Genomic DNA, 17323 nt, shown 5'->3' with positions numbered 1-17323 from the left:
TTCTAAAGTTTGGTTGATACTGTCTCTTTTACACTCTTGTTTAATTTTTAGAAACGCTGAAATTTTTAATAATTCAGATGTTCTAAAACGGCAATAAGTCTTATCTATTCTAAACATTAGAACTCAGGTATTCTAATAAAGTGAATATACAATGTTCTAACTGTTGTTCTATTTCCAGTATAATTCACTGTTTGGGTTTCTATTTAATGTTCTAAACTTTATGAGGATGTTCTAATCTTGATAGCTTTCCATCATAAAGTTACTCTTATTTTTGGTTAAGGCTCTGTGAAGAAGTTCTGAATTTTAATAACTATCTTTCATATAAGCTTTATATGATTCTGCAAACTTTATGAGGAAGTTCTGAGTTCGATAACTTTCCTTCATAAAGAAGCTCTGATATTGTACAAGTCAGTGTAAAGCTGTTCTAATCAATAGCTGCACTTTGCACATACTTTCTATATCTGAAATTAGAACATTGTGAGGAGATTCTAATCCATATTCTATTCTCACAAAGTTCTGTATGTTTTCCGCTGCACTTAGAATTCTAATTCATGTTTAGAATTTCTAAAATTTATTTCAGTTTTTAGAAAACCCAATTCACCCCCCCCTCTTGGGTTGTGCCATACTTATTCGGGACCCACAATCTGGTATCAGAGCCTTGGCTCTTGACTTACTGAAGCTTAACCGCTTAAGAGATAAGATCCCATGGCAACCCCACTTCCTCTTTGTTCTTTAGAAGGACAATCTGTTTCTAGACCTCCTTTGTTCAATGGCTCTAATTACTCTTACTGGAAAACTAGAATGGAGAATTTCATGAAATCAGTTAATATAAACTGCTGGAGGAATGTCATCACTGGTCCTCGTATTCCCATGAAAACTGTAGGAGATGAGCTAGTTAGAAAAACTGAAGAAGAATATACCGATGGTGACTGGAATGACATTGCTATAAATGCAAAAGCCATTAATATTCTTCATTGTGCTTTAGATGCAACTGAATATAACAAAGTGTCTGGATGTAAATCTGCAACAGAGGTATGGGAAAAACTTAAAGTAACCTATGAGGGTACAGACAGGGTAAAAGAATCCAGAATAAATATCCTTTGGAGAGAATACAAAATGTTTAGTATGAAAGAAGGAGAAACTATTGCAGAACTAAATTCTAGATTTACCAATATAGTTAATCCTTTGAGAACTCTCGGAAAGGAAATTTCAGAAGATGAGCTTGTTAAGAAAATCCTTAGAATTCTACCTAGAAAATGGGATTCCATAGGAACTGTTATGAATTACAAAGAGACTTCCGTCACTTATGATTATCTTATAGGAGCTCTTGTTTCAGAAGAAATGAAATCTTCCTTGACAATGGAAGATAAGAAAAAGAAAGGACTGGCTTTGAGGGTAGATTCTAGTGAAGAAAGTTCTTCTGATCTTAACAGTGATGGTTTAGCACTTGTTGCTAAAAGGTTTAAAAAGTTCTATCGAAAAGGTGGAAGGCCACAGAAAAAGTTTAATAAAAAGAACTTTCCATCTAAAAATAGTAACTAGCCTAAGAAAGAACCTTCTGAAGTGGTTTGTTATGAATGCAACAAACCTGGACATATCAAGCCAAATTGTCCTAAACTGAAAAAGAAGTCAACAAAAGAGAAGCTGAAGCAGGCTTTCGTAGCTGCCTGGAGTGATTCAGATGATTCTAATCCTGAAAGCCATGATGATCAAGAAGAAATTGCTAACATCTGTCTGATGGCTACTATCGACTCTGAATCTAAAGAAATCAGCACTTTGACTTCAACACAGAAAGCTGGAATCAACGAAACAAATGCAACGATCCATGAGAATGATGAAAGCACTGTAAGTATTTCTGAACCCGAATCAGAAAGTGATCTTCTAAATACTTACAATAATCTTTGCAATGAGTTTGAAAAACTTGTTAGAAAGCATAAAATTCTAAAGAAAGATTTCAGAAAATTAAAATCTGAAAGTAATCATTTAAAAGATGCTTTTTATCAAGAAGTTACATGCAAAGATCTTATTATAGAAATCAAAGATCTTAAAAGTTGTAATAATCGATTTTCTGAAAATCTGACACTTTTGAAGAAAAGTGCAAAAATCTGAATTCTGAAAATGAATCCTTGAAAACTGAGATTAGAATTCTAAAGTCAATTTCAGAATCTCTTTCTAAAGAGAAAACAAGTTCTAATAGCATTTCTAAACTGATTCGAGTTTCTAAACAGAAAAATGTTGTTTCTAATGTTGTGACTTTAGAACATCAAAGTTTCAACAAGAAGAAGAATCATAGTGCACCGTTACCACTAATCCTCCAGGACCCACTATGAGTTGGGTACCTAAATCTGCTTGATCTTTTCAGGTGTGCCTAAGGAACGAGCTGAAAACAGAGATGTGGTACATGGACAGCGCTTGCTCTAGGCATATGACTGGTGACAAAAAGAGGTTCACCAGATTAGAAAAGAAAAAGGGAGGTACGATAAGCTTTGGAGACAAAGCAAAAGGTAAGATCGTTGGTATTGGTGTGGTAGGTTCTAATCCTTCAATAGAAGATGTATCCTTAGTAGAAGGATTACATTATAACTTGTTAAGTGTGAGTCAGATCTGTGATAAAAATAGAAGAGTGATCTTTGAACCTTCTCATTGTGAAGTTCAGAATATGCATGATAATACAACCTTATTCACTGGAAAAAGGTTTGGAAATATATACCTAGTAGATCTCTCTGATATGCATAACCAGGATATATGTTTAGTTTCTATTGATAATTCTAGTTGGTTATGGCATAGAAGACTTGGACATGCAAGCATGCACCTTATTTCTAAACTGTCTAAGAAAGATTTGGTTCGTGGTTTGCCAAAGTTGAAATTTGAAAAAGATCACATTTGTGATGCTTGTCAAATGGGCAAACAAACCAGAACTTCTTTTAAATCTAAGGGCATGGTTTCTACTTCTAGACCTTTAGAATTGCTGCACCTTGATTTATTTGGTCTAATTACTCCTTCTAGTCTTGGAGGAAAATTCTATGCATGTGTTATTGTAGATGATTACTCAAGATTCACCTGGACACTCTTCCTTAGAAATAAGGATGAGTCATATGACATGTTTGTTCATCTGTGCAAGAAAATACAAAATGAGAAAGGATACAACATCATGGCAATTAGAAGTGATCATGGAGGAGAATTTGAAAATCAGAAATTCAATGCTTTTTGTAACGAGGCAGGAATCTTCCATAACTTCTCATCACCTAGAACACCTCAACAAAATGGAGTGGTGGAATGCAAGAATAGAACACTTCAAGAGATGGCCAGAACCATGCTAAGTGATTCTAAACTACCAAAGTATTTTTGGGCAGAAGCAGTCAACACTGCCTGTTATATTCTAAACAGGGCTTTGGTAAGATCTGAACTTAAAAAGACTCCATATGAGCTATACAAAGGTAAAAAACCAAATATTGGTTATTTTCATATTTTCGGGTGCAAATGCTTTATTTTAGATAACAAGAAAAATCATCTTGCTAAATTTGATGCTAAATCTTATGAAGGGATTTTTCTGGGATATTCTAATAATAGTAAAGCATATAGAGTATTTAATAAAAAGACTCTAGTTGTAGAAGAATCTATTTATGTTGTGTTTGATGAAACTGACTCTACTTCTAGAACATTAGAAAATGATGATGTTGTAGATTCTAATCCTGAGAAGCAGAATGAGCAATCAGAACAACTAGAACAGCTAGAAAGCGATCAGAACATTAATAATCAGGCTGAACCAGAATTAGAACATGAAGATCAGAACATAGTTGAAAGCCAAATGCCAGAAACAGAAAATGAAGATTCTCAATTACCAAAAGAATGGCGATTTCACAAATATCATCCCCAAGAAGACATAATGGATAATCCCTCAGAAAGGATGATGACTAGAGCTCAACTTAGAAGATATTTTGGTAATGTTGCTTTCGTTTCTCAATTAGAACCTAAAAACTTAGAAGATGCTCAAAATGATGAAAGTTGGATTCTTGCTATGCAAGAAGAGCTAAATCAATTTGAGATAAACCAAGTTTGGAAACTTGTTTCTAGACCTAAAAACCATTCTGTTATTGGAACAAAATGGGTGTTTAGAAATAAGCTTGATGAACAAGGTAATGTTGTGAGAAATAAAGCAAGATTAGTGGCTCAAGGGTACAATCAAGAAGAAGGCAATGATTTTGATGAAACCTTTGCTCCGGTTGCTAGACTTGAGGCCATTAGAATGCTTTGTGCATTTGCATGTTTTAAAAACTTCATGTTGTATCAAATGGATGTGAAAAGTGCTTTTCTAAACGGCTTTCTAAATGAAGAGGTGTATGTAGAACAACCTCCGGGCTTTGAAATTTTTGATAAACCTAATCATGTTTACAAACTTACTAAAGCTCTTTATGGTTTAAAGCAAGCTCCTAGAGCTTGGTATGAAAGATTGAGTAAGTTTCTATTAGAAAATGGTTTTTCAAGAGGAAAGGTTGATACAACACTATTTATTAAAAACAAAGCACATGATATTCTAGTTGTACAAATATATGTTGATGACATAATCTTTGGTTCTACTAACGACCTTCTTTATAAGGAATTTTCTAAGATTATGCAGGGTGAGTTCGAAATGAGTATGATGGGAGAATTAAATTTCTTCCTAGGGCTTCAAATCAAACAATGTGAGAATAGAATTTTCATTAATCAAGCAAAATATACTAGAGAGTTGTTGAAACGATTCAAAATGGAAAATGCCAAGGTATGTAGTACACCAATGAGTCCATCGTCAAAATTAGAAAAAGATGAAAAAGGCAAAGACGTGGATATCAAGCTGTTTAGAAGTATGATTGGTTCTTTGCTATATCTAACGGCAAGCAGACCAGACATACACTTTAGTGTTTGTCTATGTGCTAGATTTCAATCGTGTCCCAAAGAATCTCACTTAATTGCCGTGAAAAGAATATTAAGATATCTTTGTAGAACTTCTAATCTGGGTCTGTGGCATTCTAAAGATGATACATTTGATCTTGTTGGGTATAGTGATTCTGATTTTGCAGGAAGCAAAATAGATAGAAAAAGCACGTCTGGAACTTGTCAATTTCTCGCTAGCGCCCTTGTATCATGGTTTAGCAAGAAACAGACATCCGTTGCTCTTTCTACTGCAGAAGCAGAGTATGTTGCTGCTGGAAGTTGTGTTGCACAAGTTCTATGGATAAAACAACAGTTGGCAGACTATGGACTGAAATTAGAAACAGTGCCTATCAAATGTGACAACATAAGCGCCATCAATCTATCCAAGAATCCAATTCAGCATTCTAGAACCAAGCATATAGAATTCAGACATCACTTCATACGTGATCACGTACAAAAAGGTGATATCACGATTGAGTTCATTCCCACAGAAAAACAATTGGCAGATATCTTTACAAAACCTTTGAATGAAAGTCAATTCTGCTCAATTAGAAGAGAACTTGGTATGTTAGTTCTAAACTCGTAACTTTAGAACTCTGTAAGTATGTTCTAAACTGCTTTCTAATTTCGAGAATAGAAGATTTGCTTTGTTCTAATTTTTATTCTGTGTAAAAACTGATTTTTGTCTAAAAATGCACATTGTTCTGATATGACTTTCTAAAGTCATTTTCAGAATCTCACTTTAGACTAAAACAATTATTTTATTTTATTTTTTTTTTTGTGTGTCTTTAGTGCTTTGGCGGTTTTAGTGTTTTATTTTTGTTTTGTTTTATTTCCTTTATTTATTTTGTTTCTTGTGTCTTATTTGTCGGTTTGAATTCCATTTAAAAACTGTTCTTTATTTCCTTCTTCCGCCACTTAAGCGTCTCTATTTTGTGTTAACCGCTTAATATTCTCTTTATCTTCTCTTTGAAAACTGAAACCCTAAGTTGCTTTTGAGTTTCCGCAACAATGGCCGAATCTAGTTCAAACTCCTCATCTGACTCTCTTACCGAGCAAGAGCTTCAACTTCTAAAGAAGCTTTCAAAGAAGTATGAACAAAAAGAGATGAAGGAGAAAAAGGCAGAGGAGAAACCTAAGAAAAGAAAAGCGAAACGGGTACTTCACAAAAACAAACAGCGATAGCTCATGACAAAGGTAAGTCGGTTCTCTCAACTTATCCTATTATGCGTTCTTATGTGATAGACTGGAAGTTTTTTGGTGGTAGTGATTTTAATTTTAAGGAGCTCTTTGAGTTCCAAGGCTGGATGAGCTTTCTGTCCTTAAATGCACTTTGTTATGAGAGTTTAGTGAAGGAATTTTATGGCTCGTTGAAAGCTAGTGGAACAGAGGCAATCTCTGTGAAACTCCAGGGTGAGTTTAGAGAGTTTTCGTATGATGACCTTAGGAAAATTTTTGGTATTCCAAATGCTGGGTCTAGGGTGACCAAAATCAAAGATGTGACTAAGGTTAGCGACTATAGAAAGGAAGAGTTTGTGAGAAAAATTGTGAAGAGGTTGTCTGCAGATAAACAGGGCTCAATAGAATGCTCTAACCTAACAGAGAGCATGAAATGGTTGTACAAGATTATCGTTCATTACATCTATCCCAAGAGCGCCTCTCTAACATATGTGAATCAGGTAGAATTGTGTATAATGTGGCACATTGTTGAGAGAAAACCCCTCAACCTATGTCACATTATTTTTGATAAGCTGCAGAATAATCCCAAGAAGCTACCTTACGGGATGATTCTTACACCAGTTTTTGAATTTTTGAATATTAATTTGGATGAGCATGTTGGGAGTTTTGTTTCTAAGTTGGACAGCGGGTCCTTAAAGATGAAAGATGAGGAAGAAGAGAAAGAAAAGGAAGTAAAGGCAGAAAAGAAGGAGAAAATGAATGAAGAAAAAGAAAAAGAAAAAATTGAAAAACAAAAGAAAGTAAAAAGCGAAGCTGAAAAGAAGAAGGAAAAAGGAAAAGGGAAGTTGGAAGAAATAGTAAAAGAAGAAAGGAAATCAGAAGAGAAAGAAGAGGAAAAGAAGTCAGCAAAAAAGGCTGAAGAAGAAGAAGAAGAAGGAACACAAGAAGAGGAATTAGAAGAGGAAAGAAAAGAAGAAAAAGAAAAGGAAAGCACTGTAGAAAAAGAAGAAACAGAAAAAGAAAGTACTGTAGAGAAAGAGGAATCAGAAAGAGAAACAGGAAAGATAGAAGAGCCGGAGAAGACAGAAAAGGGGAAGAAAGTGGAAGAAGGCAGTGATACTAAAACTGAGAAGCTAGAGATTAGCGATGAAGAAAAGACCACTGAAGATAAAACAGAACAAGAGTCTGAGTTGCTATCTGCGCAAAGAAGCAGGGAAATCATGCTGGGGAGAATAGAAAAGGAACTCATAGAGGAGCACAACAAGGAAATTGATGAGGCAATACAATAGTCTCAAACTATCATTGAACAAAATTAGTCACTCATCAAAACCTTGGAGAAAATGAAGGATGTGAACACAAGGAAGCTAGCCACTCTCAGAGTGAAAGGGACAACCTACATCCCCTCCTCAGAAAAGCTAAAGAATGTGAAGCACACTGCAGGAAAGCACAGGACTCATGGAAAGAAGCCTCCACTACACCCTTCTTCTAAAAGGCCAGAGAGTCCTTCTGAGACTACTCCAGCTCAGACTTTAAGGAGTTCTAAGAGACTTAGAACTGCCTCTAAGCCTTTCTGATATGTTCTCTATATGTTGTGAACAATTTATTTTATTCTTTTTCGTAGGATTATTTGTTTTTGAACTGTTTATTTTCTTTATTTTTGTGATTTTGTCTAACCCTTTTTATATGATGACAAAAAGGGGGAGAACAGGTATTTTGGTGATATTTTGAACACTATTGGTACGTACTTGGCAACCAAAGTACTGATATATAGTGGTTATCTGTGTGCTAATATTTTCTAATTTGTATGTTTACAGATTATCTTTTTCTATATGGTCTATGTTAGTGAGCTACATGATAAGCTATGTGTTTTTAGAACTTAGCTAATTTGTATGTTTACAGATTATCTTTTTCTATATGGTCTATGTTAGTGAGCTACATGATAAGCTATGTGTTTTTAGAACTTAGATTCTTATTCTAACGACTGTTTTGCAGGTTGAACATAAGATTCTTTTTGTTCTATTTCTAAACATCAGCTTTTAGTCTTTTGCTCTGACCATATGATCTGTTTATTAGAACTTAGAATGTTTTATTTATCTCTGCTAGTTCTAATTTACATATGCTCTGATTATTAGAACTTAGAATATCTTGCCTATTTTTGCTAGTTCTAAAATCTGTTTTAAAACGGCCTCCCTAGTTCTAAATTTTCGTAAAACAGTTTTACTGCATCTATTCAGGGGGAGCAAAATACATGTTCTAATATGCTCTACTCTAAAAATCTTTTGGCATGATTAGAATTTATATGCATAAAATTCAGGGGGAGCACATGTTTTTATGCTTGCTAAATTTATTGGTTTTGTCATCATCCAAAAGGGGGAGATTGTTGGCTCAAGGGTCGATTTGTAATCTCGGATTTTGATGATTAATACAAAAACGAATAAATTTAAAATTATGTTACTTGTGCTAATTTTATTCTTATGCAGAAATTCTTTGGAAAGAAAATCATACAAGGCAAATCCTACCTTGAGTGTGAAGATTTCGAAGACCTAGTAGCTAGGTATTTAGGAAACTTTATAGGATAGAGAGAAAATCCATATATGAGCACAAAAATCCTTTTCTCTCTCAAAAAATATTTTTTTTCGGAAAATTAGTTTTTCTTCAAAATAATTTATTTTCGAAAATATTCATCCAAATCGAAAAGATTTATTTTCCTAAAACTAAAGAGATTTCTTCTCTAATGTTTTTGGTAATAAAATCATTCACCTTTTTGGAAATATATTTTGCAAGATCTAAAGTGTTTTAAAGTTATTCTCTTACCTTAAAAATGAAGGAAAATCTCTTTCGGTTTTGGTAAGTACATCTTTCCGCAAATAGTTTCTCTCCAAAATAAATGCTGTCGAAAATCTTTTCTAAAGGAAAGTGAAAATCGGGTTTTATTCTCTTACCAAAAAGAGATAAAACAATTTTTGGTAACAAAGATTTTCACATCTTCTAAAATAAGGAAAGAAGATATTCTGATCTCTTTCCAAAAGGTGACAGCTCCTTTGTTTCCTATATAAAGGAACATTCACGCCTTAAACATTTGGTGAAGTAAGAGTATTTGTTTTAAGAGCACTCTCTCTCATTGAACGAATCCTTTTCTCTCAAAACCTACTCTACCCCCATTTTCTTTTCATCTCTATTCTTAACGTTTTCAATATTTGAAGTGAAAAGAATTTTTACAATTACTTTTGAAAAACAATTCTGTGTTCTAATCGATCTTCTAATCTGATAAAATTGTTTTTCCTGTGCTTATATAGGCGTTTCTTTCTGTCTATTTAGAATTTGTATTCTATAGTAGATAGGCTCTTTATTTGTTAAACTTTTGTGTGTAATAGCTTAGGTTAGAAGCTATTGAGATAGAGGTTATCAAGCGACCTTCTCCATGTGTGGGATAGTAATGTCTTGAATCGAGTTTTCTGTACTCTACCAAAAACAGAAAGGGTTGAGGTTAACTAGAACCTTTGGAAAATCTAGTGGGACAAAAGGGTAGATCTAGGTTTTTGATCTATTGCCTTGTACTGTTGGTTTGTCTCTTACCCTTTAACAGAGATAACTTAGTGGAGGATCTCAAGATGCGTCTTGGGGAGTGGATGTAGGCGAGTTAGTGCCGAACCACTATAACTCTCGGTGTTGATCTCTTTATTTCTGAAGTTTGGTTGATACCGTCTCTTTTACACTCTTGTTTAATTTTTAGAAACGCTGAAATTGTTAATAATTCAAATGTTCTAAAACGACAATAACTCTTATCTATTCTAAACATTAGAACTCAGGTATTCTAATAAAGTAAATATACAATGTTCTAACTGTTGTTCTATTTCCAGTATAATTCACTGTTTGGGTTTCTATTTAATGTGCTAAACTTTATGAGGATGTTCTAATCTTGATAGCTTTCCATCATAAAGTTACTCTTATTTTTTGGTTAAGGCTCTGTGAAGAAGTTCTGAATTTTAATAACTATCTTTCACATAAGCTTTATATGATTCTGCAAACTTTATGAGGAAGTTCTGAGTTCGATAACTTTCCGTCATAAAGAAGCTCTGATATTGTACAAGTCAGTGTAAAGCTGTTCTAATCAATAGCTGCACTTTGCACAGACTTTCTATATCTGAAATTAGAACATTGTGAGGAGATTCTAATCCATATTCTATTCTCACAAAGTTCTGTATGTTTTCCGCTGCACTTAGAATTCTAATTCATGTTTAGAATTTCTAAAATTTATTTCAGTTTTTAGAAAACCCAATTCACCCCCCCTCTTGGGTTATGCCATACTTATTCGAGACCCACAAAACACACCCTCATGTGTTTACACTACTTTCAATTCCTCCAATTATACTTCAGAACTTCCAGGTCAACCAACCAATCTTAAAGAGCGTTTAGATCACAAGGAAATAACTCTTAACAAAGAAAAGTAAGCACAACTCTAGAAAGAAGACTAAAAAATGAGAATGGATAGTAGCACAAGAACAAAACAATGTACTGCTTGATTATCAATTAGAGTGTAGTAAACAAACAAATACACCCTAACAATATAAAACAAGCAAAGGAAGCACAAACAAGAATTAAGAAACTAGAATCAAAGAAGACGGGTACTGGATATAATAGATGAATTTAGTTCACCACAATGGAAACTAAATATGGACCTATGTAATTCTACGCAACAAAGTAAGCAATCAAAGAAAAACCCAAAAAAAAAAAAAAAAAAATCTTTTTTTAAAGGTCAGAGCCTAGCATGGGCGTGCTTGTATAGTTTGGTTCGAAAATGAGAGTCAGAGCCTAGCACAGGCGTGTTGTCCTTTATCCTCCCTTAACCCATAATTGTAACCCAATTTAGGTAGGTATAGTCTTTAACAAGGGACACATGAATAGTTTGAGTCCTAAATAGTCCCACAAAGGTGATTAATAACTTTTTAATTCTCAATAATTGCAACAATCAAATTTTTTTTAATGATTGGACAAACCTAAGGTCTTTCTCTCTCTCTCTCTCTCTCTCTCTCTTTTTTTAATTAGGCAAACCTAAGGTCTCAAATTTCCAAATTTTTTCCCTCTTTTAATTAAGAAAGCAAAACAAGAAGATTCAAGATGAAGAATTTGAATTACGAAGAAATCAAGAATAAGAAACTCAAACCCTAATACTAAGATACCAGAACATACCTTTAATCTTTGATTTGGCACTGATACCAAATGATGCGGAACCCAAAGGAAATGAATTCCTAGAACCCCTAATCGAGTGGATCGGATCAAAGATCAAGATGAATTCCCCTCTATGGCACCCCTCGTTTATGAAGAAATGGAACAACAATAATCGAGAAAGAGAATTAGATAAATGCCACAATGAATTGATAAGTTTACCTAGTTCTTGATGCAATTAGAGGAAATGAATTTCTCACAATCACTTTAAGCAAAGGGATATGCAAAGCATGAACAATTTATGTAATTCAATTTGATCAAAAGCTAATTTGTTTACAAATAAGACAATATTATATATACTAGGAACTAACATAATTGGGCTAGCCTAATACAAAAGACCCATTAACAAAAGCCCATACAAAGACAACAAAAGGCTAAACCAAATAACGCATTTCAAGAATAAAACGCGTCCATCTCAAGCCCTAGCACAACCAGGGCGTGCTTCTCCTTCAACACTTGCCTCCAACAATATAAGAAGCCTAGGTGTGCCTTCAAGTTCCACACAACACTTGTTAAACGTTTGGTCATGAAGCTCTTGTGAAACTTGGTCTTGAACATATGAGGAAATGGCTGCCCCATATCGCTTAGCACAGCTCCGTGTAATTGGCCCACTCGGAAGCAACAACGGATCTCTTATGTTATTCTCCATGCTTCCATTGATGAGTGGTGGCGGATCCGTATCAGTATTCGATCGAAGTTTTCTACCAAGGAGAATGGCGTACCATACATAATATCGATCCCGATAAAATTTCTTATGTTCTTCTGCTGCAATTGGTGTGCATGCTACACAAAGTTCAAACTGGAAATGTGGATATCATATGTGGATAGAATATGAAGATATAGAGTGATGACGGTGTCAGTTTTTTGCTGGAGCTGTTTAAGGACACCACAGTAGTCACATTACGCCTAGCTAACAGAAAATCTCCCTTCGAGTAGTTATGCCTAATGATTTTTGTGGTGAAGCTGATGACAATATTGGTCCTATGCTATTGGAGCATCATAATGAAGAAGTTTCTCAGCCTATTGTGGGTGATTTGTAACGCTAAGTGGGATCAACTGCTGATGCAGGACCTAGTCTTCTGATTTTTATGGAATCTTAGGTAGAAATGGAGGATGTTGGTGGATTAAGTCTACATAATACTGAAGTGGAAGCTGAGAATGTGGGTGGTGTTGTGGGTGAAGAAACACGAACTACTCAAGATGTAGTGACATAAAACGATGAAGTTGCGCATAATATAGGTTCCTTCATGCTAGAAATTCATGAAGAATCACAGAATGTAGATGATGGAATTGCAGAAAACCTTAGAGGTCCAGAAAACATAGTTGGTTTGAATCGATAAATTTTTGAATTAAGTGGTGGCAATGTTGATAACAGTTTAGGTGGGGAACAAAATGCAATTGGAGGGGGAGAGTAGAGGCAGTTTCTTAGAGGTTCACATGTTTGGGATAGGTCATATTGTGATGATAATCAGTTTGTTGAAATGGTGAACAAACTTAACAAAAAGAGAAGTAAAGGGAGATCTAGGGGATCAACAACTGCAACTGCACCTACAAGAAATATAAGAAATACTACACATTTTGAAGAGGTATAGAAGAAGAAATACATGTTTAGGGACAGGAATATCAATAAAATGACTCAAGTAGAAGTAGAAGAGGATGATAGAGCTTTGGAAGACAGTGATTTCGATGATGAAAACTATGTGTTTTCAGGAAGTGATGAAGATGATGATTAAATTTAAGGAGATATTGGACTAGAACTTGAGGAAATGCATGTTGAAGGTGAGGATGATATTTTAGAGGATGACTCTGATGATGCTCTCAGTGATGTTGGATGTTGATAATAAGGAATTTGTCTCAAAAAGTGAGGACGAAGATGAAGTAAGTGAAGTGATGAAGAGGAGGAGAAGGAGAAAACCAATTGATCCATTCAAGAAATCGTATGAACATATCTTTATCACACCTTAAGAGGATGTTGTTTATTTGAAGATTGGAGATATATGTCTCAATGTTGATACTTGCAGAGAAGCATTGAGGGATTATGTAGTGAGAGGTGGGTACTTGGTGAAGATGATCAAGAATGCAGTGTTAGAGTGACAGCTAAATGCAAGGTCGATGGCTGTCCCTTCAGGTTTCATGCCAGTGTTGCACCTCAATTAACTACTTTTGTTGTAAAACACTATAGATGGAGCATAATTGCGTAAGGCCCATTGGTAATATAAATCCTAATGCTAATACTAAATGCGTGAAGCAGGACCTGGCCGATCAATTGGCTACTAACCCAAACATAAGTTTTGAACTTATGCAAAGTGAACTGAGTAAAAAAATGGGGTATTGAGCTAGACTATTGGCAGTTGCACAAGGTTAGACATTTGGCAAGACAAAAGGCCGAAGGGTCTCATGAAGAGAGCTTTAACAACTTGGATCAATACATAGCAAATTTGCAAAGGTTTAATCCCAGATCTTTTGTGTAATTTGAATCAATGCCTAGGACAAATTCTGACCCTATACAGTTTAGTAGCATCTTTATTTTCTTTGAGCAATGAAATTGGGATTTTTAAAAGGGTGTAGGCCCTTCATTGGACTTGATGGAGCACACTTAAAAGGTCCTTTTGGAGGATGTTTCTTGAGTGCAGTTAGTGGAGATGGGAATAGGGGTGTTTTCCTGTTAGCTTTTGCAATTGTGCAATCTGAGTGTCTTGTAAGCTGGAATTTTTTCTTGGACTAATAATATCAATGCATTGGAGATGGAACTGAAGAGAAGCCCTGGACTATCGTGTCAAATCGACAAAAGGTGTATGTTTTAAATACATGTATCTTAAATATTTTTATCTTATATATTTGTGTGTGTTTTGCATTTCTTTAATTAAAATGCATTTCTTTAAAGTAAATATGAGATACCTTATATTGTGTATCATTTTATACTTTACTGAATTGTGTAATTACATTTCTTGGGGTTTAATAGAGGCTGTGAGATTGCACTTTCCTAGTGAACCTTAGAAATCAATTTCCTAGAGTTATGTTGAGAAAGGAATTGTGGATGGCTGAGAAAGCAACATATTCATATGAATTTAGGCAATTTATGGAAAACATTGAGAATAAACATGAAGGGAAACCAATAGCATGGTTGCTCAATATCCCCTTATCACATTGGTCCAGACATCCCTTTTGGCCAGAGGCAAAAAAAGTGATGATGTTACTAATAACATAACTGAGAGCTTTAATAGTTGGGTGGATACGTTGAGGAATAACCTATTATGACCCTCATTGATAGTATAAGAAAGAAATGTATGGTGAGGTTGCATAAGAGGTTATAAAGGGCATCTAGTTAGGAGGGGAGAATAATACCAACTTGTAGGGCAAATTTGAGTAAGATTATCAGGGAGAGCAGGCTCTGCAAGATGCTGCCAAGTAATTCAGATGAGTATGAAGTGACTGAAGGACCTGTTTCCTTTACTGTTGACTTAAATAAGAAAACTTGCACTTGTAATCGGTGGGAAATCTTTGGAGTGCCTTGCAGGCATGCTGTTGCAGTTGGCTATAAAAGAGCAAATATTGTGTGGGTCCCGTATGTGTATGGCACAACCCAAGAAGGGGGTGAATTGGGTTTTCTAAAAATATATATTTTAGAATTTAAAACAAAATATAGAATTCTAAGTGCAGCGGAAAAAATAGAAAACTTGTGGGAATAAATTATGGATTAGAACTTCCTCATAATGTTCTATAGAAAGACTATGCAAAGTGCAGCTATTAATTAGAACTACTTCACAATGTCTTATTCAATATTAGAACTTCTTTATGACGAAAAGCTATTGTATTTAGAACTTCCTCATAAAGTTTAGAAAATCATATAAGACTGTGAGAGAGACAATTACTGAAATTAGAACTGCTTCACAAAGCTTTGATCAAGTTTAGAAAACTGATTAGAAACCCAAGTAGTGAAATATACTGTAAATAGAAGAACAGTTTAGAACTTGGTATATTCACTTATCAGAATTTCAGAGTTCTAATATTCAGAGAAGATAAGACTTATTTCAGTTTTAGAACATCAAATTCATTAACACTTTTAGCATTTCTAAAATATAAACAGAAGTGTAAGTAAAGTAGCATCAAGCAAAACTTCAGAAATTAAAAAGATCAACACAGTGATTTATAGTGGTTCAGCACTAACTCACCTACATCCACTCCCTAAGACTCATCTTGAGATCCTCAACTATGTTATCTCTTTTCAAGGGTAAGAGACAAACCAATCAGTATAAGGCAATAGATCAAAACCTAGATCTACCCTTTATCCCACTAGATTTTTCACAGGTTCTAGTTAACCTCAACCCTTTCTGTTTTTGGCAGGGTACATAAACTCAATTCAAGACATTAGAATCTCTCTCACGAAGAAGGTTGCTTGATAACCTCTTTCACAATAGCTTCTAACCTAAGCTATTACACAATTGTTTATCAAATAAAGACCTGTCTACTAAAGATTACAGAATCTAAATAGACAGACAGAAATGCAAATATAAGCACAGGAAAAACAGTTTTTCAGATTAGAAAATTGTTTAGAACACAGAACTGTTTTTCAAAAGTAGTTATAAAAATTCTTTTCTCTTTAAAGATAAAAACGTGAAATGTAAATATGAAAGTAAAAATGGGGGTAGAGAGTAGATTTTGAGAGATAAAGAATGTGATCAATAGGTGAATACTCTTAAAACGAAAACTCTTTCTTTCCCATTGTTCAAAGAGTGAAAACTCTTTTTATAGAGAGATTTGTGACTCTCGCTTTTAGAAAATGGATATTTCATTTTGAAATCAGAATATTTGCTTTCCTTATTTAGAAGATACGACAATCTTAGTTACCAAAAATTTTTTTTATTCTTTTGGTAAGAAAATAGGAGACGATCTTCCTTTTAAATATGAAGATTTTCGAAAGCATTTTATTTGAGAAATGTTTTTCGAAAAGATTCTACTTACTAAAATGAAAGAATAAGATCTTCCTTCGTTTTAGGTAAGAGAATAAATTAAAATTCTTTAGATCTTCAAAGAGTATTTCCGAAAAAGAAAGCATACGATTCATTACCAAAATCGTTAGAGACATAATCTCTTTAATTTTAGGTAATTTAATCATTTCGATTTCTTTTAAAGGAATTTTGAAAACAAATTTTTGACAAAAGGATTTATTTTGAAGAAATTAATTTTCGAAAAATTTTGATGAGAGAAAAAATTACTTTTTTGTGCTTATAGATGAATTTTCTCTCTATCCTACAATTAAACCTAAAGACCTATCCACTAAGGTCTTCGGATGTCTTCACACATTATGGATTTTGTAGGACTTGCCTTGTTCGTTTGTTACTTTCCATAAGAATTCTGCATAAAATATTATTAGTACGAATAATATAATTTAAATTTATTTGTTTTGTTTTAATCATCAAAATTCTGATATTAGAACTTGAATCTTGAGCCAACATATTGAATATTATTGTCATGAATATTTTATTGTGGAGATGTATAAGAAGACATACAGTGGTGTGATTCATCCCATCATTTAATATAACATGCAGCCTAATACTCAAGCCAAAGTTTGTCCACCAAAACTTAAAAGAAAGGTAGGCAGACTAAGAGAGAGGAGAAAACGTCAAGAAGGTGAAGCTGCTCCTAGTACAGCTAAGAGGAGTTCCACTGTTAGGTGTGCTTTTTGCAAGCAGCTAGGCCACAACAAGAGGACATGTGAGAAAGCCCCTCCAGCTGCTGCAAAGGTATAAAATTCCATACAACTATTTTACTTTTTCATTTTGGTTTGAGGGTTTTTATAATCTTTCAGTTGATTTTTTTTTTTGTGATTTGTAAGGGTCAGAAGCAGACTACTTCGGTGAGAGATGGTGGTGGAAGTGGATCATGCTGTGTAGAAGGTGCTGCTGGATCAGTTCTGCAGCAAATTAGCATTTGGAATGAGTTTTTCTGTTAAGCTGTTGTAAATAATTATGCAGTAGGGTAACGAGGACTATTGACACTATTGGTT

This window comes from Jatropha curcas, chromosome 1 (genome assembly GCF_041381405.1).
Source record: "Jatropha curcas cultivar XTBG-Jc1 chromosome 1, XTBG_Jcur_1.0, whole genome shotgun sequence".
NCBI lineage: Eukaryota > Viridiplantae > Streptophyta > Magnoliopsida > Malpighiales > Euphorbiaceae > Jatropha > Jatropha curcas.
Note: the sequence above shows the minus strand (reverse complement) of the source record.